This window comes from Urocampus carinirostris, chromosome 4, assembly GCF_059441175.1.
Source record: "Urocampus carinirostris isolate Australia breed hairy pipefish chromosome 4, RoL_Ucar_1.0, whole genome shotgun sequence".
NCBI classification, from domain to species: domain Eukaryota; kingdom Metazoa; phylum Chordata; class Actinopteri; order Syngnathiformes; family Syngnathidae; genus Urocampus; species Urocampus carinirostris.
In genome coordinates, this window is record NC_142352.1 from 41,080,909 (window position 1) to 41,093,543 (window position 12,635).

At 39.9% G+C, this 12,635-nt stretch overlaps 3 pseudogenes; all 3 read left to right on the forward strand.

Annotated features, from left to right (window-relative positions):
• Window positions 1-12,635, forward strand: part of LOC148367587 (tyrosine-protein kinase Fes/Fps-like) — a 44,970-nt pseudogene that overhangs the window by 5,290 nt on the left and 27,045 nt on the right.
• On the forward strand, window positions 1,361-1,506 carry LOC148367588 (U2 spliceosomal RNA; annotated as a pseudogene).
• On the forward strand, window positions 1,674-1,824 carry LOC148367589 (U2 spliceosomal RNA; annotated as a pseudogene).

Below are 12,635 nucleotides of genomic sequence, written 5' to 3' on the forward strand. Positions count from 1 at the left end.
GAGTTTGTTGACGGACTGACAAAAGGAGAGTGAGAGGGCTGGGTTTCAATAGCAGGGAAACCAATCTGTCAACGAGCCGCAGCTGGTGCCACACAGGCGGGGTCAATTGGGCGCCAAGGCAATCGTGACGACTTTTGCCATAGAGTAACCCAGTTACTTTTTGAAAGAAGTAGTGGGTAACTATAACTATTTACTTTTTTAAAGAAACATGCGCAACACTGTTCGTAAGTAATAAAATAACTTTCAAATTCAGTATATTTATTAGGACTTTTAGCATCACTTTATTCTCATGGCTGATGATAATAATGGTTCTGTGGTTGGAGCATAGTTGGAGGTTTCCCTTCTTTGGTCGCATAATTACAAGCGATTTTGTTGAAGAAGAAAAAAAGACTTGAGAAAAATTAAACCTTACAAATGTCGGCAATGGGATTCTCTCGCTATAGCAAAGTGAAGTGCCAATACCATAATATCAACTTCCATACAGTACCACTTCTGGATTTGGATACGCTTGCACAAGACTGTTTAGTTTCCCACAGTCAAGTCTGTCTCTTGATTTATTTTTTTTCTTTTTATTCCAATCTAAGAGCAATCCACTCACTGGAGCACACAGATAGAAAATAGCCTTTATAATTTGTCATGAAACGTCTCAAATAAAATCCAATTTTGCCCATCGGGCAGCTGCAGCGATTTAGATCAGCACAGCAATTTTTCTTGAGCACAACTCACACTTGTGAAACCAATTTTTGCTAGGCGCATTTTTGGCACTACAATCATTTCTGCCCGTCTGAACCTTGGAAGAAAAAATAAACAAACACTTATCATGCTGTGCCTTTGGCAAGTAGGGTCAAAAGGTTCAGTCAGTCTGCACATTGAGACGGCTCAAAGAAGAAAACTAGGATCCAACAATTAAATATGAAAAAGTATGAGTAGACAGATATTACAAGAAGTATTTTTTAACCCACTCACTTCTCGTATGTATACATCAGATAAATCCTTCTGTTGCTTTAATTTTTAAAGAACACATTTTTTTCTTACATGGAATTAAAAGCCAAAAGCATTTCATTGGTTCTACTATTGTGACCAACGGAGGAAAAGTCATTCGATTTAAAGTTAAAAAATATAATTGAGGGGATTTTTTAAATTTACAACACAATGGCGAGTCGTTTTGACCTAAGGAAAACAGGAAGACTGAACAATAAAGAACCAAACTTTACTTTTTTTCAGACTTTTTTTCTGTAGGAATGCCCGTGTTAACACCATAATGGAAAATGATAGAAACATGCTATTAATTGCAAATAGATTTGCTAATCACAGTTTTAATCTTTCACATTCGTACTATTTTTCATCCATCTTTTTGGAAATTTCTGGCTTAGCTTGGCCTTTTGTGTACTTTCTATGAAGTCACTATCTTTGATTTTTGCATTTCGGAGATGGAATATGAGCTTGCTCTGTCCACTCCACGCATCGGCCTGGTATTGCAGTACCTCCGGGAACGGTGCATTCGCAATGATAGCAGCAAGGCTTTAGGGCTAGGACCTTAGCTTGGCCTTTTGGCTGAGAGTAAGTGTCCCGGCTCCTAGGCTTTGTAGCGTATTATGAACTGACCGATAACGGTTAATGGATAATGAATAACGAAGATAGATCAATAACCCTTAAACCCCCCCCCCCTAAGATTGTCTACTATTTTTTTAGTCACCTTAAAGTTGCTCTGTGTAGTAGCCATGATCTTTGATTTTTGCAATCCGGAGATGGAATAGGAGCTTGCTCTGTCCACTCCACGCATCGGCCCGGTATTGCAGTACCTCCGGGAACGGTGCATTCGCAATGATCGCAGCAGGGCTTTAGGGCTAGGACCTTAGCTTGGCCTTTTGGCTGAGAGTAAGTGTCCCGGCTCTTAGGCTTTGTAGCGTATTATGAACTGACCGATAACGGATAATGGATAATGAATAACGAAGATAGAACAATAACCCTTAAAAACCCCAAACCCCATTCATTATCTGCAGCGCTTATCCACAGTAGGGTTCCGGGGGTGCTGGAGCCTATCCCAGCTATCTCCGGGCAGTAGGCATGGGACACCCTGATTGATTGCCAGCCAGTCACAGGGTACACAGAGAAAATACAACTCACTCGCTCGTTATGGACAGTTTGGACCGGCCAATTAACCTGACATGCATGTTTTTGGAAAGTGGGAGGAAACCGGAGTGCCCAGAGGAAACCCATGCAGGCACGGGGAGAAAATGCAAACTCCACATGGGGAGGCTGTGGTAGCTGGACTTGAACCCTGAACCTCTGCACCATGGAGCTGCGTGCGGGCTAACCACCCAGCTGCTGTGCCACTACTCATCTCATCTCATCTCATCTCATTAGCTGCACCGCTTATCCTCAGTAGGGTCGCGGGGGTGCTGGAGCCCATCCCAGCAGTCATCGGCCAGTGGGCAGGAGACACTCTGAACTGGTTGCCAGCCAATCGCAGGGCACACAGGGACAGACAACTCGCTCGCTCATTCACACCTAGGGACAATTTAGACCGGCCAATCCACCTGAAATGCATGTCTTTGGAATGTGGGAGGAAACCGGAGTGCCCGGAGGAAACCCACGCAAGCACGGGGAGAACATACAAACTCCGCACAGTAAGTCCGGTAGCTGGATTTGAACCCACACAGGAGGTTCCCAAGACCTTAGAACTGTGCCGCACACGCGCTAACCACTGCGACGCCGTGCTGCCCTGTGCCACTACTATTTATCACTATTTGTTTTTTACTGAGAGTATGAAAGTAAGGTAACCATATCGATACTTTGAGTACTCTTTAAATCCAACCATATTTTTCCTTAAAATGTATTTAATTTTAATATTCAATTCATTTAATTCCAGGTTTTTGATTTTTTTTAATGGCGTTACAAGTTTTTAGACACTGGTATTAGAAACCTTCCGTAGTACTGATACCTTAAATGGACACTGGGTAATATTTGACTCCCAGAATTTGCCGTATTGTGAAGAGCAACAAAAAAACGAGTGCTAAAAAGCACAAGGATGAGTCCAAACTACTGAGACTAAATTTTACCAAACCGCGCCATTTTTTAAAAATATTTTTTTTGCCCAACCTTTCACAAAGTTTTTGGTTTTGAGGGGGTACCCCCGGGAGCAGAATGGGGGACAAATATGTCAGCTCCCTCCAGCTAAGCCTCATGTAATGTAAAATAACAAATCATTTCCTGACTTACAATTGTTTTTAAAAATTCATTTTTGTAATTCATGTATTTTTCCTTATTATTTAAATCAATATTGATTTTTTTTTAAATGATAGCGTTTTTTAAACCATTAGAAGGAGCTAAATAATACACGATGTCCTTTTTTTAAATAGAGGCTGAGATTGGCAGAGATTTATGAGCTACATGTTATTGGTACCCGGCCGTCCATTAATGGAGCATTTCGTCACTGGCATTAGACAAAACATATCTCCATTGTCTTTTTTTTTTTACCTCGTACATTATGAATCTTAACATAATGGAATAAAAAAATAAAAATAAAAAAGCAAATGATAGCAACGAATGTCAACTTTTCTTACTTTGTCCGTTTAATGTTTTATACTGCTCCCTAGTGGGCATAGTTGTCACATACTGTAAGAAGAAGCAGTTCAATGAAAGAAAGGGACGTTGTTTATTACAAGCAAAATGGCTCAGCATTGCCGGGCTTGGAATTGCTGAGAATTACTTGGGGCCGTGGTTTGTTGAAAAAGTGCCCGGGAGCAACTAAGTGGTGCCAAAGACCTGCATGGCCGCATGTAGCTCCAGAGCTCCTTGTACACGAAAGCGGATGTTTATCGTTTTTGTTGGTATTTTTTGATGGGGTGCCATGACACAAAGCCTAACTAAAACACTCCCAGAAGCCCAAAGTACAATTATAATCATTTTCACGAAAATCGGTTCAGCACTTTAAGAGCCTATAAGCCACATATGAACACATACAAATGGAGTCAAATTGGGATTTATATATGTTTGGATTAGATTAGATTTAGCGTCTTTTAATGTAAACTTCATTAAATTTAATTTGAATGCTAAGCAAAAATACATTAATGGAGTCAGATGACTAATTCGAACAATTTGGTAAAAGCTACATTTGTAATATAGTTTTTTCCCTAACAATGGCCAGAATTCTCCTTTCCTGCTTTGCTGTGAGAGTGCATGTATCGCATAGAGGACGATGAAAGTAACCAGTAATTGAGTCTGATTTTTTATTTCACTGCTATGTCCTTGTCCCTCCAGATGGGTTTATGTCTGGCAATGTGGCTGTGATTTGAGCTATCCTGGCAATAATTTCTGGTCCTGACCCCTCTACAGATATGACAGGTCCACGATATTTAAATTTGGTTCAAGCTCTTTGTGATTGATGGTGATGTTTATGGTAAAACCATGGAGGTTTTTGGTCATTACTTTTGTTTTTCTGTGCTGATATCCATCCCATACTGGGGTGATGCTCTGTCCAGACGATTGACCTGATCTCTGAATTTCTGTTCTGCTCCTGTCAATCCGGCAATATCATCATTTGGCTCCAGAGCTTCGGACATAATCCTTATGCGGAAAGATGTTGAATAAGGTTGGAGAGACACTGCAGCCTTTTTTCACAACGATTGTAGTTTGGAACCCCGCTCCAATGCTACCATTTATCAGTACCCCACTGTTGGCATTGGCTTAGAGCTCTGAACTAGTTTCCTTATAAAGTGGTTTAACATACAATCTGTGAAACCCACAGAAACGTAATAGAGGTTTCTCTGCTGTCGTTGAAATGTCTTCTATAAGATGTGCAGATTAAAAATCTGTTCTGTGGTGCTCCTTCCTTCCCCGAAACTTGCCAGTGCTTCAGCTAAGATGTTTCTAGCCTGTGGTTTCTGTCGGTTTAGCAGAACCTTTAGCATAATATTTTACTTGCATGGCTGATGAGACTGATGGTTCTGTATTTGGAGCATAGTTTGAGGGTTCCTTTCTTTGGTACCATAAGTGATTTTGTCCATGCAGGTGGCCACTGGCGTGTGAGCCATGAGCCCTCCGATGTTAGCTGCAAAGACTAACACATGTACACTGCACCACACATTAGATAGATAGATAGATAGATAGATAGATAGATAGATAGATAGATAGATAGATAGATAGATAGATAGATAGATAGATAGATAGATACTAATAGGCAATGAAGGGGATAACAGAAGGTGCTCCACAAGGGGGAAGGAGGTAACAAACAAAGAAAAAAGTACTTACGGCTGGAAAAATTGACAAAGTCTTATGAAATAATGAGCACTACGATAAATAGCGATGCTGAGAGGCTGTCAGACAGCTATCGGGATTACGACGATGTAGGCATAAATCATAAATCATATCACCACGCCACAAATCACCATTCTTTTAATTACATGCTAACACTTTGGAGATATGTATCTTTAGTACTAATAAGGAAATATATGTAGGTATGTCATTTTCTTGATAAGAACCAGGATCTCTCCATTCAGATGAGCACATGTGGACGACTGGTATGTATTTTTTAAGCTGTCCATTAGCGGGAATAGAGAGACGGGTGTAGTTCTGTCCATCAGAGGCCATAGAGACACGAGGCAGCAGTTTGGTCCTTCAGGGGCCATACAGACACAGGGATAGGTCTGTCCATCAGGGGCCAATGGTACTCCAATAAACAAGGGGCATAGTTCTTTCTCCGTTGACATCTTGTATGTAGCTCACATTGATAGTTGATACTAATTTCAAGGGTCTGAGCCCTTCTTTTTGGCATCCAGTCTGTATCTGGCAGGACAGGAAGGGGGGTGTATTTGAGTATCCTAGTAGAAAGGCATTACCACAGGTTCCACCGTAATGATATCGGAGAACTCCGCAACAATGGCAGAGCTTCACGTCTTGAACGCTCTCGTGGGTCTTTTGAAGCGACAGCAAGATAAAAAGCCTTTGTTATTGATCGCACTCATCAATAAATAATATCGACAAGTGCATAGTCTTTTATTACAGCAGTGTAGCTGCTAGTTCTGGAAATTGTTTTCCAATAGGCAATGAATGACTTCCAGGACGCCACGGGATAACATTCAGAGGGGGATGTCGCATGTCCTGCAAAACTGATGATAACCAAACTCCGTAGAAGAAAAACTATTTAGCTGTGCGAAATTTGAATGAGACCGTAGATGAAGGGTGTTATTTTTTAAATTTAGGGCAGTGATTGACAGACTATGACCTTGGGGCCATATACAGACGATTCTTAATCCAGCCCACTGATCGAAAATGCTAAAAATATCATTTTATAAAGTATTACTGATATTTTTCTCCCTTTGCTTCATATCCATGTTTTCTCCAAATTGATGTTGAACTTAAACCACATAGTTGGTATTATACCATCTGTTCCCAGCAACACAATTGAGGATAGGAACTAAATAATTCAACCCAATCATCTACTGTAGATCAAGCAGATAGTATTCCAGCGACGCTTCTGTTTTTACCTTATTTTTGGTTACTTTTCAGTTTGGCAACCTGAGCAGATGAAAGAAAATGTAAATGCTCTGCGCACCGACAAGATTTGTGATTTAAAAGAAGCATCATAAAAAATGATTAGCAGCTATGATGCACATAACATCAAATAGGTCTTAATGAAGCGCTCATTATTTGATGACATTCAACAAGCTCATGAACTGTGTTGGGCATGTTACTTTAAAGAATACGTTGTATGTCAAAGAATTTATTGAGCAAATATGAAAAAACGGCGGTAGCGTCTTTGACCGGAGTTTAGTTGAAGAGATGGGAATTCCGTCTATGGTAATTAAAGGGTGAAGGGGATAACAGAAGGTGCTCCACATAGGTGAAAGGAGGTAACAAACAAAGAAAATAGTACTTACGGCTGGAAAAATACAAAAGGCGCACTGGGCACAAATCAGGCGTCAAGCATTGTAGAGGCGGCATGGAATGGGCAGTTGCAATGATCCGACGCTGAAAGTCAGTCAATGCTGTCCTTACATACTACAGTTTAATCAGGCAGTCAGTCCCCTGGCGCCCTCTGACGTGGGTTGGTGCACAGGAACCTAACAGGTTGCCTCCTGAGAACACCTGGATAGCCCGCTGACAAGTTCTGGTGGGTCACTGTGATTATCTAGTGAATTTAATTTATAACCGACGTAATGTTTTCAGTGTAATAAAATAAATCTTTATTTTAGAAAGGTATAACAAAATGGTAGCCCTCTGAGCCAGTCATTAATAAAAAGTAGCTCTGTTTCAAAAAGGTTTGTGACCCCTGGTGTAACCGAAAACGAGGGCTACAGAGCCCAATGAAGAAAACAAACTATGGAGACTCAAAGTGACCAAACCACATCATTTCTTATCTCATTTTTTTCCCCCGGCCTTTCGCAAGGTTTTTATTTTTTGAGGTACTCCTAGCATGTCAGTTCTCTGTAGGTGAGCATCGTGTTATGTGAAATAAATCCATATTTCTTGACCTTCGAGTTTTTAGAAAAATGTAAGTTTATATAAGATCTCTTTTATTGGTGCTTATTATTTAAATCAATAATTTTGAATGAATGCTCTTTTTTCATCACTCTAAGTTTTTAAATTATACGCAAATTCCCTTTTAAAAAATGAGTTACCAAAATTATTAAAATGATGATTAAATGATAAATGAAAAAAATAACGATATGTTGTCACCTACTAGATACTGAGGAATATTAAGGTTACTCATTTTGGACACTGGAAGATCACACAGAAACAATAGCACACCACTTTTGCAAATAATTATCAATGTGTTGTTATCCATCAAATAAAATTGCACACCGGACGAGGTCCTGCACCATACTAACACTTTTTGAGAAACATTGCCTCACGTTGTCCCCTCAGTTTTTCATTTTCTAGTTACAGATTACCCTCGCTGTATCACAGTTTACTTTTTGCGGTTTTCAATATTTCGTGGATTTTCATCGTGCAATGCATTGTTTTCTGCAGCAGACAACACACAGCAAAAGCTTTCATGGAGCAAGTTGCAGAGGGCTTGGGGAGGATTGGGTAGGACTGGGTGTGCGACTGTGGTAGACTGGTGTGTGGTTGAATATTGCATGACTTATTTGGAACGTAAGAACAAACAAAGGATTACTGTCATTGTAAACCCCTGTTGCAGGATGGAGCAGCTGAGCAAGAGAAAAGTCCTGGAAGAGTGCTGGCAGCAGAAGCTCTGTCCCAAGGCCGATGGGCCAAGTTAGAGGCTCAGAGGTTGATTTTAAAGACAGCACTGGAGCAGCTTGCTGTATGGTTGGAGAAGGACACCTGTTCCCTTTCACCAAGCGCAAGCATTGTATGTCCTCCAACAAATGTTTTGTCTCCAGGCTGTTAATGGCTGAATCGTAGACGGCAGTGTCGGAATCTATCATTCGAATGGACTGGAGTGTGATTACATTGGGTTGCTTCCAGATGCTGATGCACCGATGCCAGTGAAAGCACTTGGGGGAGGTTTCATAAATTAAGATCACTTTTATGGACTTTTATTCATCTCTTATAATATACTGAAGAACTTTTGTATATATATATAAATATATATATATATATATATATATATATGTGTGTGTGTATAAATACCCACAGTAATCCTTCGGTTATCGGAGTTAATGGGAGGCATACCCCTCGCGAAATGTGAAAATATATAAACGAAAAATCTTTTGAACAAACCCAATCTACAGATTCAAGTGTTTATTTAACAAATGAGAGTACTTTTCTTCATAAACGTTTCATTGAACAAATCAGTTATGTACTGTCACATTAAAGTTTAAAAATAATTTTGTTGTCTTATTGCACAAATTTATGAATTAAGGACCCGATCTACTTCACTTTACATCAGGGGTCGGGAACCTATGGCTCGCGGGCCATATATGGCTCTTTCTATGAGTATCTGTGGCTCAGAGACCAATTTGATTGCATGCAAAATTTCTCCATCTTGTTCCAAACTGGAGTTGACTATCCTATTCAGGTACACGTAAAGCCAAACCATAGCTAAGTTTGAAAGTAACACTTCGCAGTATATATAGGGCACGTTTTTCACTACAATTTACAGTCAAGGTGTCACACAAAAAAGGGGGAAAAAAACTCGTTTTGGCTGTACAACGCTAAAGAATCCTTTATTTAAAAGTTCACTATATAATCTGTGTTCAGTGTTCAGATACTTTATGATGAATCCACAGAACTGTAAATACGCCAAAACACCGGAAGAGAACTTAGTCATTTGATTGGGTGAGTGGGAGGGATGGGTGGAGCTATGCAAAAAGTACAAGCATTCCCTCCCATCTCTCGCCAAAGGTAAGCACATAAGGCTCCCTACTCTCAGAATGTTGTGACGTTTTTACAAAATAAATGCTTGCATCTGGTTTTGAAACCAATATGTATGAAAAAAAGGGTCAAAAGGAGGTTAACCGATCTTGAGTAATTGCAAGAAAGAGACAAGTTTAAAGTGGTCTGTTTGTTGAATTTGGGACAGGGGCTCTGGCATTATTCTCTTTTCATCATTTTTATCAAATCATCAAAAATAAATGTGCTGAAGACTAAGCTTTTGTCTGGGGCGCCGGTTTAGCAATTTAGTAAATTTGTCTCATAATATATGGTGTGGCTCTTTCCCAAAATAAAATTAATATGTTTTGCTTTTATGGCTCTTTGAGTCAAAAAGGTTCCCGACCCCTGCTTTACATGATACCTTGCTGCCTTAATGTGTCCTTAATGGAAAACTGCATTTACCTTCTGGTTAGATAAAACAGAAATTAAACTATTTTGAAGAAAGGCCAGGGAGCCACTTAGGAGCGCAAAATACCTGTATGTGGCTCCTGAGCAGGTTTAGCAAGTGGAGAGGTCCAATTTGTCACCAATAGAAAGCACCTTCCTATGATTAGTCTATCAGAAAGCAAAACATAATGCACGATGAAAATCCTCAAAGCAGTGAACCAGCGATAACTGAAGTGTGAAGTAGCGAGGTGTCTCTGTATCATTAAAGGGACAGTTTTCATTATTCAGCGCCTCCCTGTGATAAAAAAACATGGTTAATTTAGAAAAACGATATTGATTTTAGTAATAAGCAAAAATACTCCACGGTTCATGGATCCCTTAACCGCCTGGGTCGTGGAGGACGCAACTCTTGAACGCTCTCTGACCTGTTTGGGTTGTGACAAATTTGGCACCAGTTCATCCTCGATGTTGTCGGCCCAGTTCTTCCTATCTGGAAAATGATCTTGTAGCTGATGCCTATATGTTTCCTACAGCATCGCATCTCCATGGCCTGGATCTCCCTTTCCAGCCACAAACGTGCATTTTCTAGAATACTTTGGTTGGAGAAATTTGCATTTAATGTACATAACATGAGCCTCACTTAGAGGAAATTGTCCTCCATTTTGCTTTTATGGGTACCCTAAAACCAAATGCCTCCCGATAGGCTGATCAGAAAATTCTAAATAAAAATAGATCACGTTGAGTCTCCGTGGTTGGTATTCTTCCTTGTGAGTTGGGGGAGTTGGAGCTAAGGTCAGGGCAAGAATTGCCAAAATCATAGAAACACATTCCAATGTTACCAAATATCTTCTTTTTTTTTGCTCTAAAAAATAAGATACAAAAAAATAAAAAAATCATGCAGTATTTTCACATGGCGTTTCCGTAGTACAGTGGTTAGCATATTTGCCTCACTCGAAAGATTTTCGGATTTGAGACAGGGTGAAAGCCTTTGTTTGTCTGGAGAGGGATGGGTGCCACCCGGCTGTACTCGCCCAAGACACACCACAGGAAATGGTGCCCTCCGACCTTAGTGGTCAAAGGATCCACCTACCCACCCATTGTCAATGCTGAGGTACGGTAATCTCTGAAATGTAGACTGAAGCTTTACAGTTTACACCGAAAGACAACAGTGGCCAGATGATGAAGGTGCTGTATCTGAGTCGGATCAGGAAGCTTCTCCTGCTACTGGTAACCACGGAAATCAGTTCTATCTGTTTTATGCGGAGGAGCAGACCCCTACCCCCAAAAACGGCCTGGAGAGGGATGGGAGCCGCCAGGCTGTACTCGCCCAAGATACACCACAGGACGTAGTGCCCCGACGACCCTGCCGGTTAAGGGATCCACGAACCGTAAATAAATAATCCACAATTATCATTTTACATTTACATTAAATGTCGGGGCCTGAAACTATCATCCCACGGGATACCCCTGCTTTAAAGTATCATTAAGCTTTCAATTTTCCAAAATACCTGCGTTTTAATGCGTTCAATTTTCTCCAGTTAATCTTCTTTAGAGTTTCTTTTAAATTACAAACCCTTTATTAGATGACCATAACAATGTGCAAATTTGCTTTTGCGATCTCACTTAGATTTTTTTTTTTAATTTGTCTTCTAAATTTACACTATCCAACAACTTTCTTTGTCTCAGGAGGTCATTTTATAGGACCATAAATGGTTGAAGCTATAAAAGACTAACGGCTAACTACAATTGATACGCCATTGCGTGCTGATTCGCTACCTCAATAAATAATATCTCTAAGATGGGAATAAAATATGAATTAAGATTTCACTTAGCTGTGCGTCTGTATTTCAGGAACGCAAGCAGTCATCACTCGAGAGCGGCATCATAAACAGTCTGTTTGGAGCCAAGTTATACCCAAAGAACTAGAAAGCCATAACCCACACGATCGTAATTCTACGATTATGTATCTACTTGCTAAGCATATTTACATCCCGTTTACAGCATTTGAGTGTGTGGTTTTTTAAATAATAGGAAACACATGGTAAAATAAAACACATTCAAAGAAAGTTATACCGCAGTCTAGAGTAAACAAATCTTCCAATTTCCTAACAAACAAAAAGATCATGTCACAGTATAAATCGATAATATTTTTAAAATAAACTCAACTTTGTCAAAAAATGACATAAGAGCCTCTGGATTAACAAATAATTCCCACTTTTACTCCTTAAATAAACAGTGTGTATTACTGTTTTTGACGGCTGGATGACGCTTTAAGATGCAGTGCAACTAAGAATGAGTGCTAAAAAGCACAAGTAAGAGTACCAATTACGGAGACACAAAGTGACCAAAATGCACCAGAGTACTTCTATTTTTTTTAACGGCCTCTTTTCTGTTTTTGGGCACATGTAGCAGCAGGATGGTCGACGATATAGATCAATGGTTTTCTTTAAAGGTACAGTGTGTAATATTTAGTGCCTCCTAGTGCTAAAAAAATGTTCATACCGATGTCATTTTCATTAAAAAATGAATAGGTCCAGATAATAGTATTTCTTTTACAGAGTGGAAACCAACGCCGGAGTGACTAATAAGGAAGAACGGAAGATTTCCTGAAGGGCTGTCTCATGTCAAAGTGGAGTTTGGGCTGGCTGGATGAGATTTTTTTGATCATGTATCTTTCACTTTCACTGTTTAACATTACTTGTGCATTCATTCTCTAATCAGCTATTTGGCCACATTCAGCGCAACCATAACTACCCCGCTCCCGTAAATAAAGCTTATTGTGAAAACGTTGAGCGTTTGGGTCTACCGTCTGTTCGGGTTCGGACAGTGCCCTTTAGTGGCCATTGAATCAATGACAACCAATATGGACTACATCTGAGTAAAATTTAAGGAAAATTGCAAAA